Source organism: Suricata suricatta, chromosome 13 (genome assembly GCF_006229205.1).
Source record: "Suricata suricatta isolate VVHF042 chromosome 13, meerkat_22Aug2017_6uvM2_HiC, whole genome shotgun sequence".
Classification (NCBI taxonomy): domain Eukaryota; kingdom Metazoa; phylum Chordata; class Mammalia; order Carnivora; family Herpestidae; genus Suricata; species Suricata suricatta.
The window spans coordinates 2,005,646-2,023,372 of NC_043712.1; the positions used below are offsets into that span (position 1 = coordinate 2,005,646).

A 17,727-nucleotide genomic window follows, 5' to 3' on the forward strand; every position below is an offset into this window, starting at 1 on the left:
GGCTCTGCTCCTGTCACCTGAGGTGCCCGGCGCGCCTCTGGGAGCCACGGAGGATCCAGGCCCTGCATCCCTGCACACCGGCCGGGCCTCTGTCTCTTCTCGACCCGTGGCTTCCAAACCCACCGGGCCCCAGAAGGTGGGGCCGCCCGGTAAACACGCAGAGGCCCAGGCCTCTGCTGGGCCCGCACCGGGGCCCTGGAATCTGTTGTTTAATAAGCAGTCCTTCCAACAGGGGGCGGGGGGGAGGATGGTGTCGCTCACTTCCAGATGGGGAAGCCGAGGCTGGGGGGCCAGGCTGAGGCTCCTGGGCCCCGCGGGCCTCCCCGCGTCCCGCCGTCTGGTCGGGGCTCACGGCGCGCCGGCGTGCCTCTCCCTCCACAAACACATCTGTCTGGTTGCCGAGGCGCTCGCGGTACCTGGAAGCCCAAGGGCCCCGTGGCCCGCGAGGGAGCGCGTCCGCGGAGTTCCTGTCTAGACCTCCTCCACATTTGTTCCTAATTTCACGCTCTGCGGGCTCCCAGATTCCTGTGTTTGGTAATAAATAGGGAAGAGCTCAGCAGCACCGGCTGGTCGCAGAGATGTTCTCCAGACTCGGGCTGGGCTGGGCTGGCGGCGCGGGCGCCTGGCGGCCTGGACCGGGCGGCTCCCAGCGGCGCCTGGACGCCTCCTCCCCAAGCTCCTCAGACACGCAGGCCCCCCGGTGCGGGGCCACGAGTCAGACCCGAGCCCACCAGGGGCCGGAGCGCGCCTTCAGGAAGCAGGGATGCCCTGGGCTGGCCTGCTTCGCGGCCGGGGCTCCATGAGGGTTGGCGGGGACGAGCAGGAGGACCGTGCTCTTTTGCTGGCTGTCCAGGGGGTTCACGGACTTGCAGAAGTTCTCCCCAGACCCCTCGCTGAAGAGCCCCCTGCCGGGGTCAGCGCTGTGAGAGCCGGTGGTTCCCGCTCTGTTCCCGCTGCCCAGCCCGGCCCAGGGCGCACAGCAGGCGCTCGATGCTCACAGGGACAGTGAACTCTTGAAGGAGGGACAGAAATTTCCAGGACGGACGCAGACAGAGCCAGCGGCATCAGTGAGAAGGGCAGCAGCGCGTCCATCTCATTTTGCCCCACGGCTGCCCCGGGGGCAGGCGTCCCACCCTCACCCCCAGGCCTCGGGGAAGCAGGGAGCAGATGCCGTCTCTTTGCAAGATCACCCCACCCACAGGGCCTAGGGGTAAACCGAGGCACCAAGCTAGCAGCAAAGCCCATCAGATGGACAACTTGTCTTTGTGCCCATTCCCGGCTTCAGGGCAGAGGCCGTGGACGATGGGGAGAGGATTCACGGCAGACTCGGGCGCTGGGGGGCTGTGGGGACTGGGCCACGGCCAGGAAACTGGAGGGAGCTGCCTTGCTCGACCCAGACTGGCCAGGGCACTGAGCATCCCCACCGCCTGGGAAAGAAGGCAGCTCCAGTGGGTGGCCTTCCTGCCCCCTCGGGCCCGGTCCCCAGGCACTTGCTGTTCCCTACCTAGGAACCTCTGGGAAGGCAGGGGTCATGGGAGGAAGCCTCCTTCCGTCTGCCACAGAGCCGTGCCGCAGCCACCTGGGCCCCCCCGCCCTTCGGGTCCATGCCGCAGTCACCTGGGGGTCCCTGGCTCTTCGGAGGCAGCAGGCAGCACATGCCAGTGGGCACTACCACGCCACGCCAGAGGGTGCCTAAGAGGCAGGCTCCCATGCTGTCACCCTTGCAGCTGGCCCTGGAGCCCCCCCCCCCCCCGGTACAGCGTCCTGCCTCCAGAGGAGCAGCCCCTCGGGGTTCACTGAGGCACGTGGTCCAATGAGGCTGGACCCCCGGCTCTGTGGGGACCAGGCTTGGTGGTGTGGAGGGGCTGGGAGCGTGTTGGTGTCTCCTGACAGTGCAGATAGGTGGCTGTGCCTTCCAGACAAGGAGAGCTCCCCAGGGTGACCCTGCGTGTCTGCCAAAGAATGAGGGCTGAGCACAGGCCTGCGGCCCTGACCTGCCCCCTTGGGCCCCCAGGTGGTGGGGTGGTGGGGGATGGGAGGAGGTGAGGCACCCCGGGTCTGATGTTGAGCTCAGCAGGGTCTGGCCCCAGGGCCCCAGCAGCCCCCAGACCTCTCCTGTCTGAGCTCCTGTGATGTGTCTGAAAGGTGTGGGTGTGTCTGTGACGATGCTCAGGGTGCATGCCCGCGGGACCCCAACACAGCCGAGAAGTCCGCCCTGTAGACGTTCTTACCCTGCCCTCCTGCCCATGCTGCCCCCCTGGGGGTCCTGAACCTAAGTCTGAACAGACCACTGCCTCCCTCAAACACCCTGTGTGGCCCCCTGTACCTCACATTAGCAGCAAGCACGCGGTCCTGTCCCGAGCACCCTCTGTGCCTGGCAGAGAGTGGCAGTCTGCACCAGTGTCTCTAGCCCCTACGAGAGTCTGAGCAGGTTTATCATTTTACAGACAAGGAAACAGCCCGAGAGCTGCCCAGGGGGTCACAAGGTCCAGACTGAGGAAGCAGGGGTGGGCTTGGGTGCGCCACCCCAAAGCTGCCGTCGAGTTTTTTCCCTCCTTCTCCTGGCTTCCTCCCCCCCCCCACAGCTTGCTTCAACTTGCGGGGGGAGACAGAGCAGGGGTGTCTCTCCTCCCTGCCCCAGTGGACTGACTATAAGCCCCATGAAGGCAGGAGCCTGCTTTGCCATGTTTTGTCACCCTCCTGTCACTAGGGGTCAGCATAGCGCAAGGACACTGTAGGGGCTCCGAAACGGGGTTGTGGGGGGGGGTGTTCTGAAATGGATTGGGTTCTAACTGGTGAGCCCCCGTGAACAGGCCCCGAGCCTGGGAAGGGAAGGGATGGGGCTTTGCCACTGTGGCTCTCGCCTCCCGCACCTGCCTGCCCCCCAGGGGCTGCGGCAGGCACAGAGTCGTGGCCGGGCCAGTGAGGGGCCCTGGTCGGGAGCAAAGCAGGTAAGGGGCACCTTCAAGAGCTTTGTGAGGCTGGGGTGTCCCGATCCGTGTCAGGAAATGGGGGGGCAGCTCAGCCGTAGTCAGTGCTGGTTTTTTCTCTCCCTTAAAAATAACACTAGGTAGAAGTTAAGTCTGCAAAACCCTTTCTGTTGCTGGACTTAAAGTTTTTCTTTTTCTTTTCAGCTTCCTTTCCAAGACCTGAGTGCCGTGCAGAGGCTGGGAGTGCGGGACAGAGCGCCAGGCAGCGTCCCCTGGCACCACCGGACTTCGCTTATTAAGCACTTACTGTGTCCCAGCGCCGAGCGGAAGGCGCTGCCCGAGGTATTTCACTTAACCTCATGGGTACACTCAGCCCAGGCCCTGTGAGCGTCTTCATGCAAAGACAGGGAAACTGAGGCACAGAGAAGGCGCGTCAGGCCTGGGCACGAGGAGGAGGCACAGTCAAGATCTGATGCCAGGCCTTTGCCCGTCACGCCGGCTCAGCATCCTGAGCTTGATGAGGCCCCAAAGACGGTCAGTGGACCCCTCACAGTCTCAGCCTAACACGGCGCTCTGCGGGGGCCCCCACCCCAGAGGGTCTCCTTTCTCTGCTTCTCCCTGACCCCTCCAGGATGGCGCTGCCCATGGCTCCCAGCAGCCACTGTGTCCTGGTTCTGGCCCTGCCCCCCACACCTCACCCCTTGCATCATTCCACGGAAGCCTTGCACTCGGTTAGCACGGGTGCCCAGCAGGCACAGCTCCGGCCTGGCCCTGTCCACCCGTGTGTGCAGGGACAGTGAGCCGGCTGAGAGGACACTGCAGTGTCGTCAGTGCCTCGTGTGCCTGCACTTCGGCCCGGGCCAGGCTGGACCCCCCAAGTGCCAGTCCCACCAGATCGGAGATTCTCACCTGGGCTGCATCAGCATCCCTGGGGGTGGGGGTGGGGGCGCTGGGCCCCTGGGCTCCCCCAGGAGTTTCTGCTCAGAGGCCCAGGTGGGCTATGGATACGCACAGCCTACGGGGTCCTGGGGTGCGCTGGTGCTCCTGGGACAGGAACCACATTCGGGGAACGATGACCAGATGCCCCCCAGGTCCTCTGAATAAAGTCCACGCTCTGCTGGGCCAGCGCTGCCCACCCGTGTCTGCTCGGGGTGGGTGCTGCCGCTGGGTATGCCCTGGATGTCTGTGCTGGTCTCAGGTCTGTCCTTATCCCACGGTCCCTAGACTCGGGACGCCCCGGGACCACGGCCTGCCGCTTCTCAGGGGGCTAAGTCCTTCTGGTCCTCTGGGACGGGTCTCAGGGCCCGGGGCAGGGAGCCTTTGCTCCCTCTCCGTGGGCCTGGCCCGTCTCCTCCACAACCTGCAGCGTCATGGCGGGCTGCCTTCCTGCCGGCCTTCCCAACGACCTCGAGCCCCACGAGGGGCCCGGCAGAGCCTCACCTTGACGCATAGGCCCTGGCAGACGGCAAGAGCTCTGTCTGCGCCTGTGGACTGAGTCACCTGCCAAGGCAGAGCCTGACACTGGGGGAGGGCGGGGGGAGGGGAGACTTGGGAGCCGTAGAGGTGTTTCTGGGGGGAAGACCAAGCCAGCTGTGGAGGGGCCCTTTGGAAAGGGCAGGGGGAGGAGGGAGACTGAGGAGACCCTGACCACATCCGCTTCTGCCCCTTCCCGCTCCAGGGGTGCGGCAGAGGGAAGCCCTCTGCTCGGGGAGAGTCCCGGTTCGCGCACCTGTGGAGGTGCCGGTGACGCCTGGCCTCGGGGTGCTCAGGGAGAACACGCGGGCCACCCCATCGAAGCCTGATCATCGGCCTCAGGCGTGGAATTAGTAACCAGTTTCGCAGATGAGAAGGCAGGGGCTGGTGGAGATGAGGTGAGCTGCCCGAGGGCGCAGAGCCGGGGAGGGGCAGACCCGGGCCGGGGAGGGCCGGGGAAGGAGGGTATTTTTCAGAAATGCTGGCTGCCTCTGGCCTCTTCCGGGCTTGGACAAGCGCCCAGCCCACCACGGACAGCCAGTCTTGTGCTAGATCCGATTCCCAGGGCCCGGGAAGGGGCCGGCGTGGGGACCCGGCCACCCGTCCCCTGGCTCGGGGAACAGAGGCGGTGTGTGCGGGGCATTCGGGGCAGAGGGTCAGCGCGGCAGTCGGGCAGGCTTCCGAAGGAGGTGACAGACACAGCCCAGCTCCTGTGGAACACAGAACCTCCGTCCCCACCCCCAGGGCCTGCCTCTGGCCTCCTCAGCACCACCCGGCCGCCCAGCAGACAATCGTTTCCTGAGCCTGCTCCGGGCCTGTGACAGTGTCACCTGGGGAGCCGGCGACATGCAGAATCTGGGTCCCCCCACACCCACTGATTGGGACACCGGGGCAGCCCATCACCCAGGCCAAACCCCAGGGCCTCGGGGGCGGGCCCAGGAGCCAGGCCTTTGTTTTGCACTTTTGAATCCTACCTATTTCGCAGGGACCAGGCCGGCTGGGCCTGGGAGCACCACACGAGTGGCCCGATTAAGGCTTCACCCGTAGCCCCACTGGTCCAGGAGCAGGGGTGCAGACACCCCACGGCGACAAGACCCAGTCCCGCAGTCAGGCGAGGCCCCGCGTCTGCCGCGCTTCCCTCCTTGCAGCCAACGTGGCTCCGATCCCACCCGTCAGCTCCTGCGGGGCTCCGTAGCCTCGAGTCAGCCACTTTGTCACGCCCCTGGGCCACCCTCCCCATCTCAGCTGGGCCACCAGGGCTGATGACATCTGCGCCCCCACCAGGGCGCCTGATGATTCCAGCCTCCTCTCCCCTCTTTACCATGGGCCCCGGTGAGGGTCGGCAGTGTGCCAAGGGCCGTGCTGCCCTGAGGACATGGAAGTCAGTGGGGCTGGGACCCCTGCCTCCTCCCGGCCCTCAGAGAGCAGGACTGCCGGGCAGACCCAGAGCCCCCCGCCCGTGCTCTGGAGGTGCCGGTGGCCTCCACGGGGCCCCCACTGGCCTCCTCTCCTTTGCATTTCCGTCCAGAAGCCCGTGACTTCTCTCCTCTTGGGCTGTGAGCTCTGGGGCCTGGCCCGTCACAGCTCCTGGCCCGGGTTGCTCTGGGGGAGCCCCTAGGGGAGGAGTAGACAAGGGGGCATTCCCAAGAGTACACTAACACTCATTATTCTGATTAATTTTTAACAAAGCGAGGCCCTGCATGCAGGCGGTGATCATTTTCCTGTCCGTGTCTCATGTCTGCACATTCGGAGCCCCAGGTCCCCTTTGCAGACCCCCTCACCAGAGCCAAGAACTCCCCGGAACTCAGGCCCAAGTGTGACTCTCTGGGTCTAGGCCCTGAACATCTGCGTGTCCCTGGCCCTCTGGGTTTGTCCCTGGTCTACTTCCTCCGCTCTGCATTTTCGATTGCTGCCGTGCTTTGTCAACCTGTTCCCAGGGCCTCCCGACCACAGGATGCGTGGCCGTGCCTCTGAGCCTTTGCTGGTGCCATTCCATGGGCCTTGAACTCCCTTCCAGTTGTGCTTATTAAAGCCCCTGGCTATTACTGGTCGGCACGTGCCTTGAGCAAGCCTTTCCTGCCCTCCAGCTTCCTCTTCTGGGATCCGGTAGCACTCACTGTCCGTACTCTGCACTTGGCAGAGTGCGTTTATCATTTATCAACAATCCAACAGCAAATATTTATTAAGCTATTGCAACCTGGTGTGTGCTCTGGGTTCCCGCCTTTGAAACATCAAGTGCAAAGGCCCAGCGGCAGGCAGAGCGAAGTGGCCTCCAGGAGCTGGGGCGCAGGGGCGGCGGGGGGGAGCGGCACGGGGTTGGCAGAGACCAGGCTGCACCGCAGGGTCTGTCTGCTCTTGAACAGCCTTCGCGGAGCATTCCCGCTTGCCTTCCGCCGCAGCTCCATGCCCTTTCCTTCCTGAAATGCCTCCTAGATCAGTCGTCCTCACCTTTGGATTGCATCCAGCCTGCCTGAGATTGAGAGAGAACCGTTTGAAAGGATGCCGGAGAGCGCTGCAGGGCGCCCTCGCTGGCCCAGGAAGACAGCCCGCTCCGGCCTGCGGCGGCTCATGGAGCACTGGGCGCAGGACTCAGAGGCGCTGGGACGGGGTGCCGCTCCGGTCCTGCCTGACAGACTAAAAGCTGGAGCTGAGCGCGTCAAAGCCTTTCCAGCCCCGGAACAGAGCTCCCAAGTCCGCACGGGCGGGGGGGGGGGGGGGTGGCTCCCCACCCGGCAGGGGTGCGGCTCCCCACCCGGCGGGCCGCGCAGGCTCTGGCGTCCGCCACCGGAAAGCTACCTGGGCTGCAAGGGAGCCCTCAAAATCAGTCTCAAGGCTGCAAGGGAGCCTGAAAAATCAGTCCTCAAAACTAACCCGGAGACGGCACAGACGCTAGAATTAGGAGGTGAGGACGTCAAAATTGTTGGGGCAGCGGTCGCCCCCGAGGTGAGGACGCGGAGGAGAAGCCGGGCGCGCTAAGCAGGGACGCGGATGGTGTTAGAGAGCCGAGCTTCCAGATGGAACAGCCTCCCTCCCAGGGGAGACACACGCCGCTGGGAGCACATGGAGCCGACGCTGCGGAAGAAGGGCGGAAGCAGCCCCCGTGACCCAGCAAGCGGCGCCCCGGACACAGGGTCGGAGCCCCGGAGGGACGGCGGGCGCGGACAGGTGACCCGGGAGAAGAGGTGCCGGTGGGGACTCGGACCCCAGTCCCTCCACAGCCCGAGACCCAAGAAACACGAGGGCGGCCAGGTCGCGGGACGCAAGCCGTCTGAGGCCAGCGATAGGTGACCCTCGAAGACGGAGGGAAGGCACGTGAGGAACAGGTAGGCGTCGGCTCTGCGGCGGCCACGCAGGAGACAGCCAGCCCCCGGCTCACGGTAGGGAAACACCAACCTGGAGTTTTCTATCCAGCAAAACTCTTCCCGAAATTAACCTGACACGCGGAGCGGCATTAGTCCCGTCCCCTCTTCCCGGAGGGCAGGGCCCCAGCTCGGCCTCTCGCCACAGCATGCTGCTTGGGCCTATTTCCGGAAGATTCTTCTCATTGGGTCTGGGGCTCCGGCGGCCCCCTCTGAGCACGGGTTGGGGAGTCGTGTGAGAAGGGGCTTGTGTGGACCCTGCCTTGTTTTGGGGGAGGCCTCGGTGGAGGGAGCAGTGGCCGTTTGGGGGGCTCTCCCTACGGGGGACCCCAGCTTCCTGGACCTGAGCCTTGCAGAGCGAGCACGGGGTGGGAGGTGCAAGGCACTTTCTGTTTCCACCGCCTTGAACCTTGTATTGACCCCGCCTATCCCCACTGGAGCATAAAAGGCAAAAAAGAAATCCGTGTATGTTTTTAAAAAACAACAAACCAAATATATGCGTATGTTTGAGCTGTTCGCAAGGTTACGGCAGTTTCCATGGCTACAGCTGTGAGCCGCGGGCACGGCGGTACGGAGGCGGGCCCTCCTTACCCTGACACATCAGGGCGCTTGGCCGACTTCTGCCCGGGACCCAGGCGCCTGGCCGCTGGGCTGGAGGGAGGGAGGAAGGGAGAAATGGCAGCTGTCTCCCTGCGCTCCCGGGACCGGCTCCCGTGGCCACTTGGAATAGACCGCTTGTGTCGGGACAGCTCCCTGCGGTTGGAGTTTCCAGGCCAGGCGGCATCTCCCCAGAGAGAGGCCCCTGGGTTAGGAAGACAGGACCCCATGCTTATTCACCCATGGGCCGAGGTCACCCAGGAAAGTGGGTGGGTGACGTGACCAGCTGGGCTGCTGCCTGACCCATCCGCTCCAGGACTCCCTCCCGTGTCACCGCTTCAGGCTCCCTGCACATCCCGCCTGGCCAGGAGGGCCCAGCGCGGCCGGCGGGGCGCCTGCCAGCCTCGCCCGCCGTATCCAGGCAGCGCCTGCTCGCCCCGGAGCTGTGCGCGCGCGTTTGTGTAGGCGTGCATGTGCGTGTGTTTTGTACGTGTGTGTATGTGTGTGTTGTTAGCCTTAAATATAGCCAGTTATTTCACCAGCAAAATGGGTTTATTTGGGAATAGCAGAGAATCGCAATTAGGGAAACTTACGGTTTTGCCGGAGCTCACACGTCCTGAACTGCGATTCTCAGCGATTTCTTAATAAACGTGTGCCTGTGTGTGTCTGTGCGTGTGGCGTGGGCGTGGATGCCGCATGTGCGCCCGTGTGCGTGTGTGTGTGGTGCCGATGATGAAGAGCAGGTGAGTCCAGGCCAAGGCGAGCTGAGCAGACGGCGGGTTGCAGAGGGGCCAGCGGCGGGTCCAGCAGCCAGGGGCTTGGGCAGGGGGCTGCCACCTTTGTCCTCCACTCCCCATTGAGTTCAGACGCCCCCAGGGGACTCGGCACCACCTGGAAGCCCCCAGACCCCTGCCTTTGTCTAAGGTCATCTCTGCCCTGGGGCTCCAGGCAGGGTCTGGAGCGCGGAACCAGAGGGCTGGCGGCAGGGAGCCTGGGAGGAGGGTCAGGGACACGGTGGTGGAATGGTGGACTCCCAGGAACTCAGAGCCACACGGCTCAGAGTCTCAGAGAATCAGAATATCTGAGCAAGGGGCTCCTGCGGGGCTCAGTGGGGTGCCTGGGGGGCTCAGTGGGGGGCCTGGGGGGCTCAGTCGGTTAAGCGTCCGGCTGCGGCCCAGGTCATGATCTCATGTGCTGACAGCTCAAAGCCTGGAGCCTGCTTCAGATTCTGTGTCTCCCTCTCTCTCTGACCCTGCCCTGCTTGCACTGTCTCCCTCTCTCTCAAAAATAAATAAAAACATTTAAAAAAAAAGACTATCTGAACAAGAGCCGCCCACTTTCCCCCTCAGACTGGGAAGGGACTTTGGATGTTTCCTGGTCTAATCACCTGCTCCGAGAACAACAGGACTTTCTTTCCCTCTTGAAATCGGGGTTCATCAGAGACAGTCAACCTGAGTGCCGGGGACACACACCCTCAGGGGACGGAGGAGGGCGGGACCCCCTTGGCTCCTGGCCACATTCCAGGCTTCGCTTCTCCCTGGGGGGGTCACCCCAAGTTCTCTCCAAGGATAAGCCAGGGGACCCCCAGGCGGCCCCACCTGCCTGTGCACAGGCACACCGTCCTGGGGGCAGAGGCCTCAACAAAGGACGGCTGTGAACCTTGCCAGCCCCCACCCCCACCCACACCCATTTCTTGGTTCATCCGGCGCAGTTCACGGGCTTGAGGGCACCGTGGTCCCTCCCCCTGGTCCTGCCTCGCGCCGCCAGGCTCTGCCAGCACGGCGGCGGCTGCCGTGACTCCTTTACCGACTTCTGGGGGCAACCCTGCGCCCCAAGCAGCCCTTGGTGGCCCAGGCCTCAGCAAAGAGATTTGTTTCACATCAACTTTCCTTTTTAAGAAGATTGTGCTCAGCCATTTTTAAGTGAGTGTAGGCGTGTTGTTGAAAGGGCCCGTCTTGCAGATTAAACGATTTATAAAACCTGGTAGTTGTCGTCAATGAAGAATGGCAGCCGTAAGCCTGGAGGCCTGCCCGGGAGCTGAGGCCGGACCCGGGGTGACCCACAGCCTCCCCCGCCCCCACTCCCCACCCTGCCTGGCGGAGGAGTTCCCGGGGCCGCACGGAGCAGACCCTGCTCACCCCCAAACCATTCCGCCACCGGCCGCACTCTGGCCACACTGGCTTACTTCTCGTTTCTGGAACATTCTGAATCCTTCCTCCCAGAGGAGGTTCCAAGTGTTTGGAGGGGAAATCCTAATGGGAAAATGGATGTCACTTGTGGCTCTGAACATGGGGGAAGGGAGAGGCCAGGGAGAGGCCAGGCAGAGGACTGGGGCAGGCGAGGTGGGGGTGTCTGGTGGCGGGACAGCTTCTGGCCACCACGTAGGTAACTGTCAGGCCGCGCCTGGCACGGGGCTCACTGCTGGGGTCACCACTGGTGCGCTCCTCAAGGGGGCGCCGCGTCCTGTGTGCCGACCCAGACCCACAGAGCCAGCGTCACGGTGGGCCCAAGGGTGTGTCACGAGACTGACCTCCCGGGAGGTGACGTGGGGTCAGGGACGCCTTCCGGAAGCACCCCGTGGACACTGAGACCTGCATTCCGGGCAGAGAGGGGCGGAGGCAGGCCTGCCCCCAGGAAGGAAGGTTCTGGGCACGTTCCTGAGTGGGGAGTAAGCCAACATGCCCGAGGCCGGTGGGGGTGGCAGGCCAGGGAGGAGGCTGGGGGCTTAGCAGGGTCTGCGGCACGCAGCGGGGGGTCATGCTCAGCCGGGACGGGGCCGAAGCAGGGCACCGACCCCCAGCTGCCCAGACAACAGGGAGCTGAGTTCCATCACGGGTGCCACTCAGCAGGCCGAGACCCCAGAACCTCGACCAGCCTCCCTCTGTCGTGTGAAGATCCATCACCACCACCCTGCAGGAGGGGCACGGCCGTCTCGTTTCTTCGGACCGGAGAGTAGGGCACAGAGAGGCTTACCCAGTGCATCCAAGCTCACCAGCTGGGGGGCTGCAGATTTCTGCAGCCGTGCCGGACTCCTGCCCTGCCCCACGCCTCCCCCTTGCCCTCAGGTCTCTTGGTCGACGGTGGGGATAATCCCAGAGAGAAGAGCGTGGACACTGAAAAACGAGACAGCCCCGTGGCAATAAAATCTACCCCAAAAGTGATTATTCGGGACGCTGCATTGCAAAACAAAAATTGTCCTTTGGAAACAGAAATCTGTTTAGTAATTAGCGGGAACTCTCGTGTGGGAAGCTCCAGGAAGGTAAAATTAAAGCTGACTGTATTTTTAATTTTGTAAATGGGGTCGCACGGAGCCAGGAGCCTTCTGTATAACGAGTGTTTCAACCAAACAAACTCTAAACACAGGTAAATACCAGAAGTTCGCAATTTGATGATGTTACAAAGAAGCTGCTGGGCCTTTTTCTGCGAAATATTAGACTTTTGTTCCCACTGTCCTCCTTTGAACCAAAATTGGACCATCGTATCCTGGAATCAGCCGTCTCTAAAGCCGCTGCTGGTTTCGCAATGTTGGGAGGGGAGCCCCTGCCAGCAAGAGACATGTGGGCCCTTCCCCAAGCCAGCTGGGTCTGCGGCTCCTGGGAGCAGGGGGAGGGGGCGGGTGCCCTGCAGAGAAAGTCTTCTGGACCAGGCGCTTGCCTTGGACTCTGAAAAATGAGCATCTTTGCGGGAGGAAGGTTCCCGAAGGCATCGAGTGCGTGCGTTTGCCAACAGCGGGCAAAGGGTTGGGAAAACGGGGAGTAAATGTGACATTCAGACAGGGCGAGGTGAGGCCTCTGACAAGTGTCAGGGACACTAGTGACGCTTCCCAGCCTCCTCCCACGCCCTGGGGCGCACGCCCCGGGGCTCCGAGCAGCCCCGGCTCCCACTCCCAGCAGCCTGGTAAAGAAGCTGAAGCGGCCCTAGGCGCAAGAGCCTGCCGTGCCTGGAGTTGGCCGGGGTCCCTGCCTCCGGCCCCTCACTTGTCTGCACTGGGGCGGCAGGGAGCCTTTTTGAGCCTGGCAGAGAGACCAGAGGATGAAAGTCGATCTCAGTCACAACAGATTTGAGGCTCCAGGCCAATGAGATCACCAGGAAGTGGCCAGCTGCCCGCCCCCTCCACCTTATAGGGCGTTGATTACTGGACAGAGTCAGGTATCTTCTGGGGGTCACCAAAGTCAACAGACAGGTGTCTTGCATCCCGGTGAGGGCAGACATGCCCCAGCTGCCCCGCCGCACTTGCCCCCCCCCTCCATGCTCCTCCTTCAGGGCTTAGCCCAGTCCCGCCTCCAGGAAGCCCTCCCAGACTGCTCTGACCCATGCCGTGCCTTCCTCACGCCCGAGTCACAACCCATCGGGAGGTGCCTCTGCCCAGCTCTCTCATTCTGGTCACAGGGGTGCATCCCCTAGGTCCCCCCACACCTACTGAGATCCTTCCCTGTTGGGATCACACCAGTGAGCAAATCAATAAAACGACGCAACACAACCCCAAACCCAGGCTCACCTACACACCTGCTCACTAATGCGGGGCCAGGTAAACAGAGGAGAAAGCGCCTGCTGGCCCGGGGAGAGGGCCCTCCTGCGGACAGAGGGACCGGGAGGAACGCAAGCCCGAGGACAGCCCCTGGGTGATGGATCCCAGGCCGGCCTGGGGTGGTCACAGCGGGAGGCCCTGGGCTTGTATTTTGTGAAAAACAAACAAGCAAACAGGCATGGCCTGACTTGTCTGTGAGAGCCGGCACACACTTACTTCACTTAAAGGTCCCTTTAATGTATCAACCTTTATTATATCTTAGCTACAAACGTAAGCACGAAGGAGACAGTCACCTGTGACGGCTCCCCCCCGCCCCCCCTCCGGAGTCGGTCTCCCGTCTCGGTGAACAGAACGTTTTCGAGAACAGCGTGTCTCCAACTTCACTGAGCACGGGGACCACCCAGGGAGCCTGTTACACCAGGAGGTCCGGAGGGGGTCTGAGACCGTGCTCCCTGCAAGTGCGCAGGGACGCCAGGCCGCTGCGACCCACGGGGGGAGCACAGCTCCAAGGGCAAGCTGGGACGCAACGCACAGCCACGTACCGCAGGTGACAGGAAATACGAAATAATACTAATAATAAATGAGGGAGGGCTGCTGTCCAGGGGTCCCAGCCGCCAGAGGGCCCCACCGGCCAGGGCCAGCCCGCGAGCGCCCAAGGCTCACCTCTGCCGCAGGCGGACACTGCGGAGCTGGCCGGGACGGACCCAGATGCAGGAGGCGGTCAGGGAGCCAGGGTGGCCCCAAGGCCAGTCTGCCGTGAGGCCGCTCTGTGGCTGGGCCAGGAAACGGGCACCCATGGGGGCCGTCCTTGGGGTGCAGCTGGCCAGGAAGAGGTTTCTGTTACGCTCCGCAGGGCCCGGAGCCCCCTCCCCGGTGAGCCAGCCGAGACGCAGTCTAGCATGCCCTGTGAGATGGACGTGAACATGAACACTGAAGAACCCAAGGCCCAGAGAGGCCAAGTCACTTCCCCAGGGACACTCAGCACCGACAGAAACACGGCTCTGGTCAGCACCAACAGCCTGCACTCAGCGACCAGGCAATGTGACAAAGGAGGTCGCAGCCCTGGGGACCTGGCTGGCCTCCACGTGGGCCTCTCTCGATGGGCCCAGGCTTCTCCCGTCTCTGCCACCTAGGGAAGCTGAGCACAGGGGTACAGGTGACTGTCCAGGTGAGGCCGGGGTCCTGTCCCATGGCAACCGCCGGGTGGCCCCGGACTGTGTGCGGGGGACAGGCAGGAGCACCCAGCTGGGGAGGGGGTCGCTGTGCTGCTGCTGGAACAGAAAATCTTCCTCGCAGCCCCCGGGGCAGCCTCCTCACCACTCACGCGCGGCCCGTCCTGCCTGTCCAGCCCTGCCCGGGGCCCCGGCCCGGCCCGTGTGCGGCAGAGCTCCGGGACAGGTAGGTGTTCAGTCCCCGGCCTCTCCGTGCCCCCGCTGCCGCTGGGTGGTCGTTCACGCCCACTTCTCACTCCCCGGGTCCAGGCCTCCATCGGTTCCCTTCTGGCCGGATGCCGTGGCCTCCTCCGGAGCCTCCCTGCCGCCAGCCTCACCCTCTCCACGTAGCCCCTCGCACTGCAGCCCGAGAACATTCTCTAAAGCTACATCCGGCCCTGTCCCTCCCAGGCTCCCGACGTCTGTGGTTTCTGGGGACCCCTGGAGAAACCCACCCCCAGAGCAGGGGCTTCCAAGCCTGCCTGGCCTAACCTCCCCTAGCTGCCCCCCTTCAGAGCCCCAGGGAAGTAGAGGCCACGGTCTCCATCTCACAGCCCAGCAGATCCCATGGCCCGGAAGCAGCAAGCTGGACTCGGACCTGGGTCAAGGCGGCCGGTCCCCCGAGAAACCTCCCCGCAGCGCCCTCCGTCCTCAGCCCCAGCCGGGGGTGGGGCAGGGCCACGCCTGGGGGAGGGCTCGCCAGCTCCAGCCTGTTCAGGGAGGGGACCTGATTCCAAAGGGAACAGAGAGCTCTGCGACGAGAAGCAGGGGTGCCCACCCCAGGAGCCCTCCGTGCTCGGCAGCGCAAGGACAGGCGGCGCCGGGGAGGCCAGGCTGGTCCAGGCCCCTCTGGAGCAAATCCAAAGGGACCGAGACGCTGCAAGGAAAGCCAGTGCCGGGGGAGAGCAAAGCCGCTGAGACGCCACTGGGCGTCCCGGCCTTGGAGGGGAGGGGAGCTGGGCGTAGACTGGGGGCGCCCCGCCTCGGGCGGGCCCAGCTTGGCAGCTGCCACCCAGCGCACAGCGGGGAAGGCAGGAGCACCTCAGTTTTGCACACGGGGAGGCGGAGTGATTTGCCCACAGTAGCCCAGGATCCATGCTCTCTGCCACACAAGCTGTCTCTTCCTGATGGACACACACAGACCTGCTACTTGGCAGAGAGTGGCAGGGCCCGGAGCCGCCCGGAGGACGGGGCCAGGGCTCTGCTGCCGCCGGGACTTGCCTTCTGCTCGGACTCAGATGCAATTTGCAGAGACGTGGTAACTCTCTCCCGCAGCCCCACCTGCTCCCGCACCCCTCTGAGCGCTGGATGTCACGGCCATCACTCTGTGGAGCGGATCCCAGGAGCCAGGGGCCTCTGCGGGACTGGGTCCCTGCTGTGGAGCCTCCGGGGCCGGCCGGGCCATGCTGCTCCCCCAGAACCAGCCCGGGAGTCTGTGATTTAAGCCAGCCCCACACATGCAACGCTGGAGGGTCACTTGAGTCGGGGTGGGGGAGGGCTTGCGCTCAGGTTTGCCCTGAGATTTCCGACTTCCTCTGCACTCCCTCAATACTGCACCTGCTCCCAGCCTTACACGCTCACTTTGGGGCTTAGCTGAAGAGTGCGGTCACGGCCCACCATTTCACAGATGAGAGACTGAGGTCTAGGGAGGGAGAATGACTTGCCCAAGGTCACCCTGAAGGTGGACAGAAGCGGGCAGATGAGTCTTGCCCCCCCCCCCAGCTGTGCCCACCTTTCCCGGAGGCCCTGACTCATGTTGGATGACTGTGCAGGGGTAAGCCATGCGTGTCTGGAAGCTCGAAGCCTCGGAGGCTGGGAAGGGCTCCGGGGTGGACTCTGGAGCGGCCAGGGTGGAGAAGCTGGGACATCTCTGTAGCCAGTGCTCTCAGCAGAGAGTGCCAGAGAGCTCCAGAAAGACCAGCGATGCTCCCCAGAGCTGCCCACGTCCATCCCCATGCGCCCCAAAGGCAGTGTGGCCAGGAGAGCCCACGGGTCCCTCCCAGACACCCCCAAACACTTCAGGAGACCGATGCCAAGCTTGCCAAGTGCGTCGGGACCAGCCAGCCCCTCCGGAAACTCGGCTGGAAGGGAGACCAGACGTCAGGAGGATCCAGGGCACAAGGCTCACCCTGGTTTTCTTTCCAGCCCATCAGGCAGGTGCCCAACAGCCGCTGCCAAATGAAAAAATGAACAAAACCTTGCCTGAGCCTCAGCCTCAGGAGGGAGATGGGTCTGTGCCCAGGTCCCAGCACCCAAGCTCTTCCGAAAGCTTCCGGTCAGTGTACAGACAATTAAAGTCCAGCCCTCCCCCGGCCCAGGAAGCGCTCACACCACCTGCTTGGGTGAGGAGAGATCTCTGGACGGCTAGGCTCCGTTCCAGGAGCCACCGGAGGCGGGGGTGGATGCTGTCCTAGCAAGTCTGAACTTTCGGGGGTTGGAAGTTCTCACGGCACCTGGAAGGCTCCCCCAGGAGCCTGGCCCGGCCCGAGCCGAGGGGAGCGCTGGGGGCAGGCCGGCAGGTCGTCCCCTCTGCGGTCCTGAGCTCCAGCTTCCCGAGGAACGCGAAAGGAGGGCCGGCCGGGGCTAAGGCCTGGACACCCTCTTATCCTTGAGAAGGGTCAATGCACTTGACCCTTGAGACTGTTGTCACAGAGTGTTGGGGGCTGCGATGAGGTGCGCGCTGGCAGGCTATCAGTGCCCACATGGTCCTCGGCCTTGAGAGCACAGGACACCGGGTGGGGGAGGTGGCAGGGCCGGGAGGGTGGCCAGGGGGTCTCTCCTGGTTTTTGGTGTTTGGAGAGTCTTTTTATTCCTGGCTATGAAAACCCAAATGTCAGGCACTGGACTGGCTTCTCCAGCCCATTTAAGCTGAGATTTCAAACAGACGAAGGTGGGTGTAAGGCTGGTGGCCATGACAGAGGATGGGGTGTTTGAGGTCGGCTCTCCCACTTACTGGCTGCGTGACCTTGGCCAAGTGACCAAAACTTCCCCAAGCCTCAGTTTCCTCATCTGTCAAACAGGGCCAGTGCCCCTCTCTGACGGGTGTGGGTGAGTTGGATGGATGACTACACAGGTCGGGTGCCGAGCTCCGCGTCTGGTCCAAGGCAAGTCTAAGTCAGTGAAACGTCTCAGCTCCTGGCACCACAGAGAACGGAGGCCAGGCTCCTCTCGGAAACTTTTCTGCCCGATTTCCTTCAATCCCAGGCCAAGAAAGAGACCAGGCGTCCCTTGGCACCGTGGGTCCCCTGCCTCCCTCCCTCTCTCGCTGCCCACGGGAGTCTCTGTTCACAGTCCACAGCCTCCTCCCCAGGGGCGCACTTCCAGGGCAGATGGCGATGGGACGGGTGGTGTGGCCCGGCAGCTGCGTGGGGCAGGGACCTGGCTCCCTACTGCCCAGCAGGCTGCAGCGGGCGCCCCAGCCTTCGTGGGCACTGAGCCGGGGCTTCCCCGCCTGCGTCCTCTGCGTCTTGGGCCCCCTCGCCCCGCGGCCGCTCGACCCGCTCGGTCCTTACCTTGAACCATGGGAACGGCGCTGCCCCGGCCGGCCGAGGACTTGGGCGCACGTGACGGGGCGGTCCGGCGTCCGTCCCGGGCAGAGCGCAGCTAGCGGCGGCCGCTCCCGCCCAGGC

The 17,727-nt window shown here is 63.7% G+C and overlaps 1 protein-coding gene across 1 annotated transcript in view; it reads right to left on the reverse strand.

Moving 5' to 3' along the window:
* Nucleotides 1–17,721, reverse strand: part of FAM163B (family with sequence similarity 163 member B) — a 25,655-nt gene extending 7,934 nt beyond the window's left edge. Inside the window, exon 1 of the mRNA XM_029919539.1 lies at nt 17,611–17,721. The gene's annotated coding sequence lies outside the window, so the exon portion shown is untranslated. The remainder of the gene's footprint in view (nt 1–17,610) is intronic.
* Between the last annotated feature and the right edge of the window lie 6 nt (nt 17,722–17,727).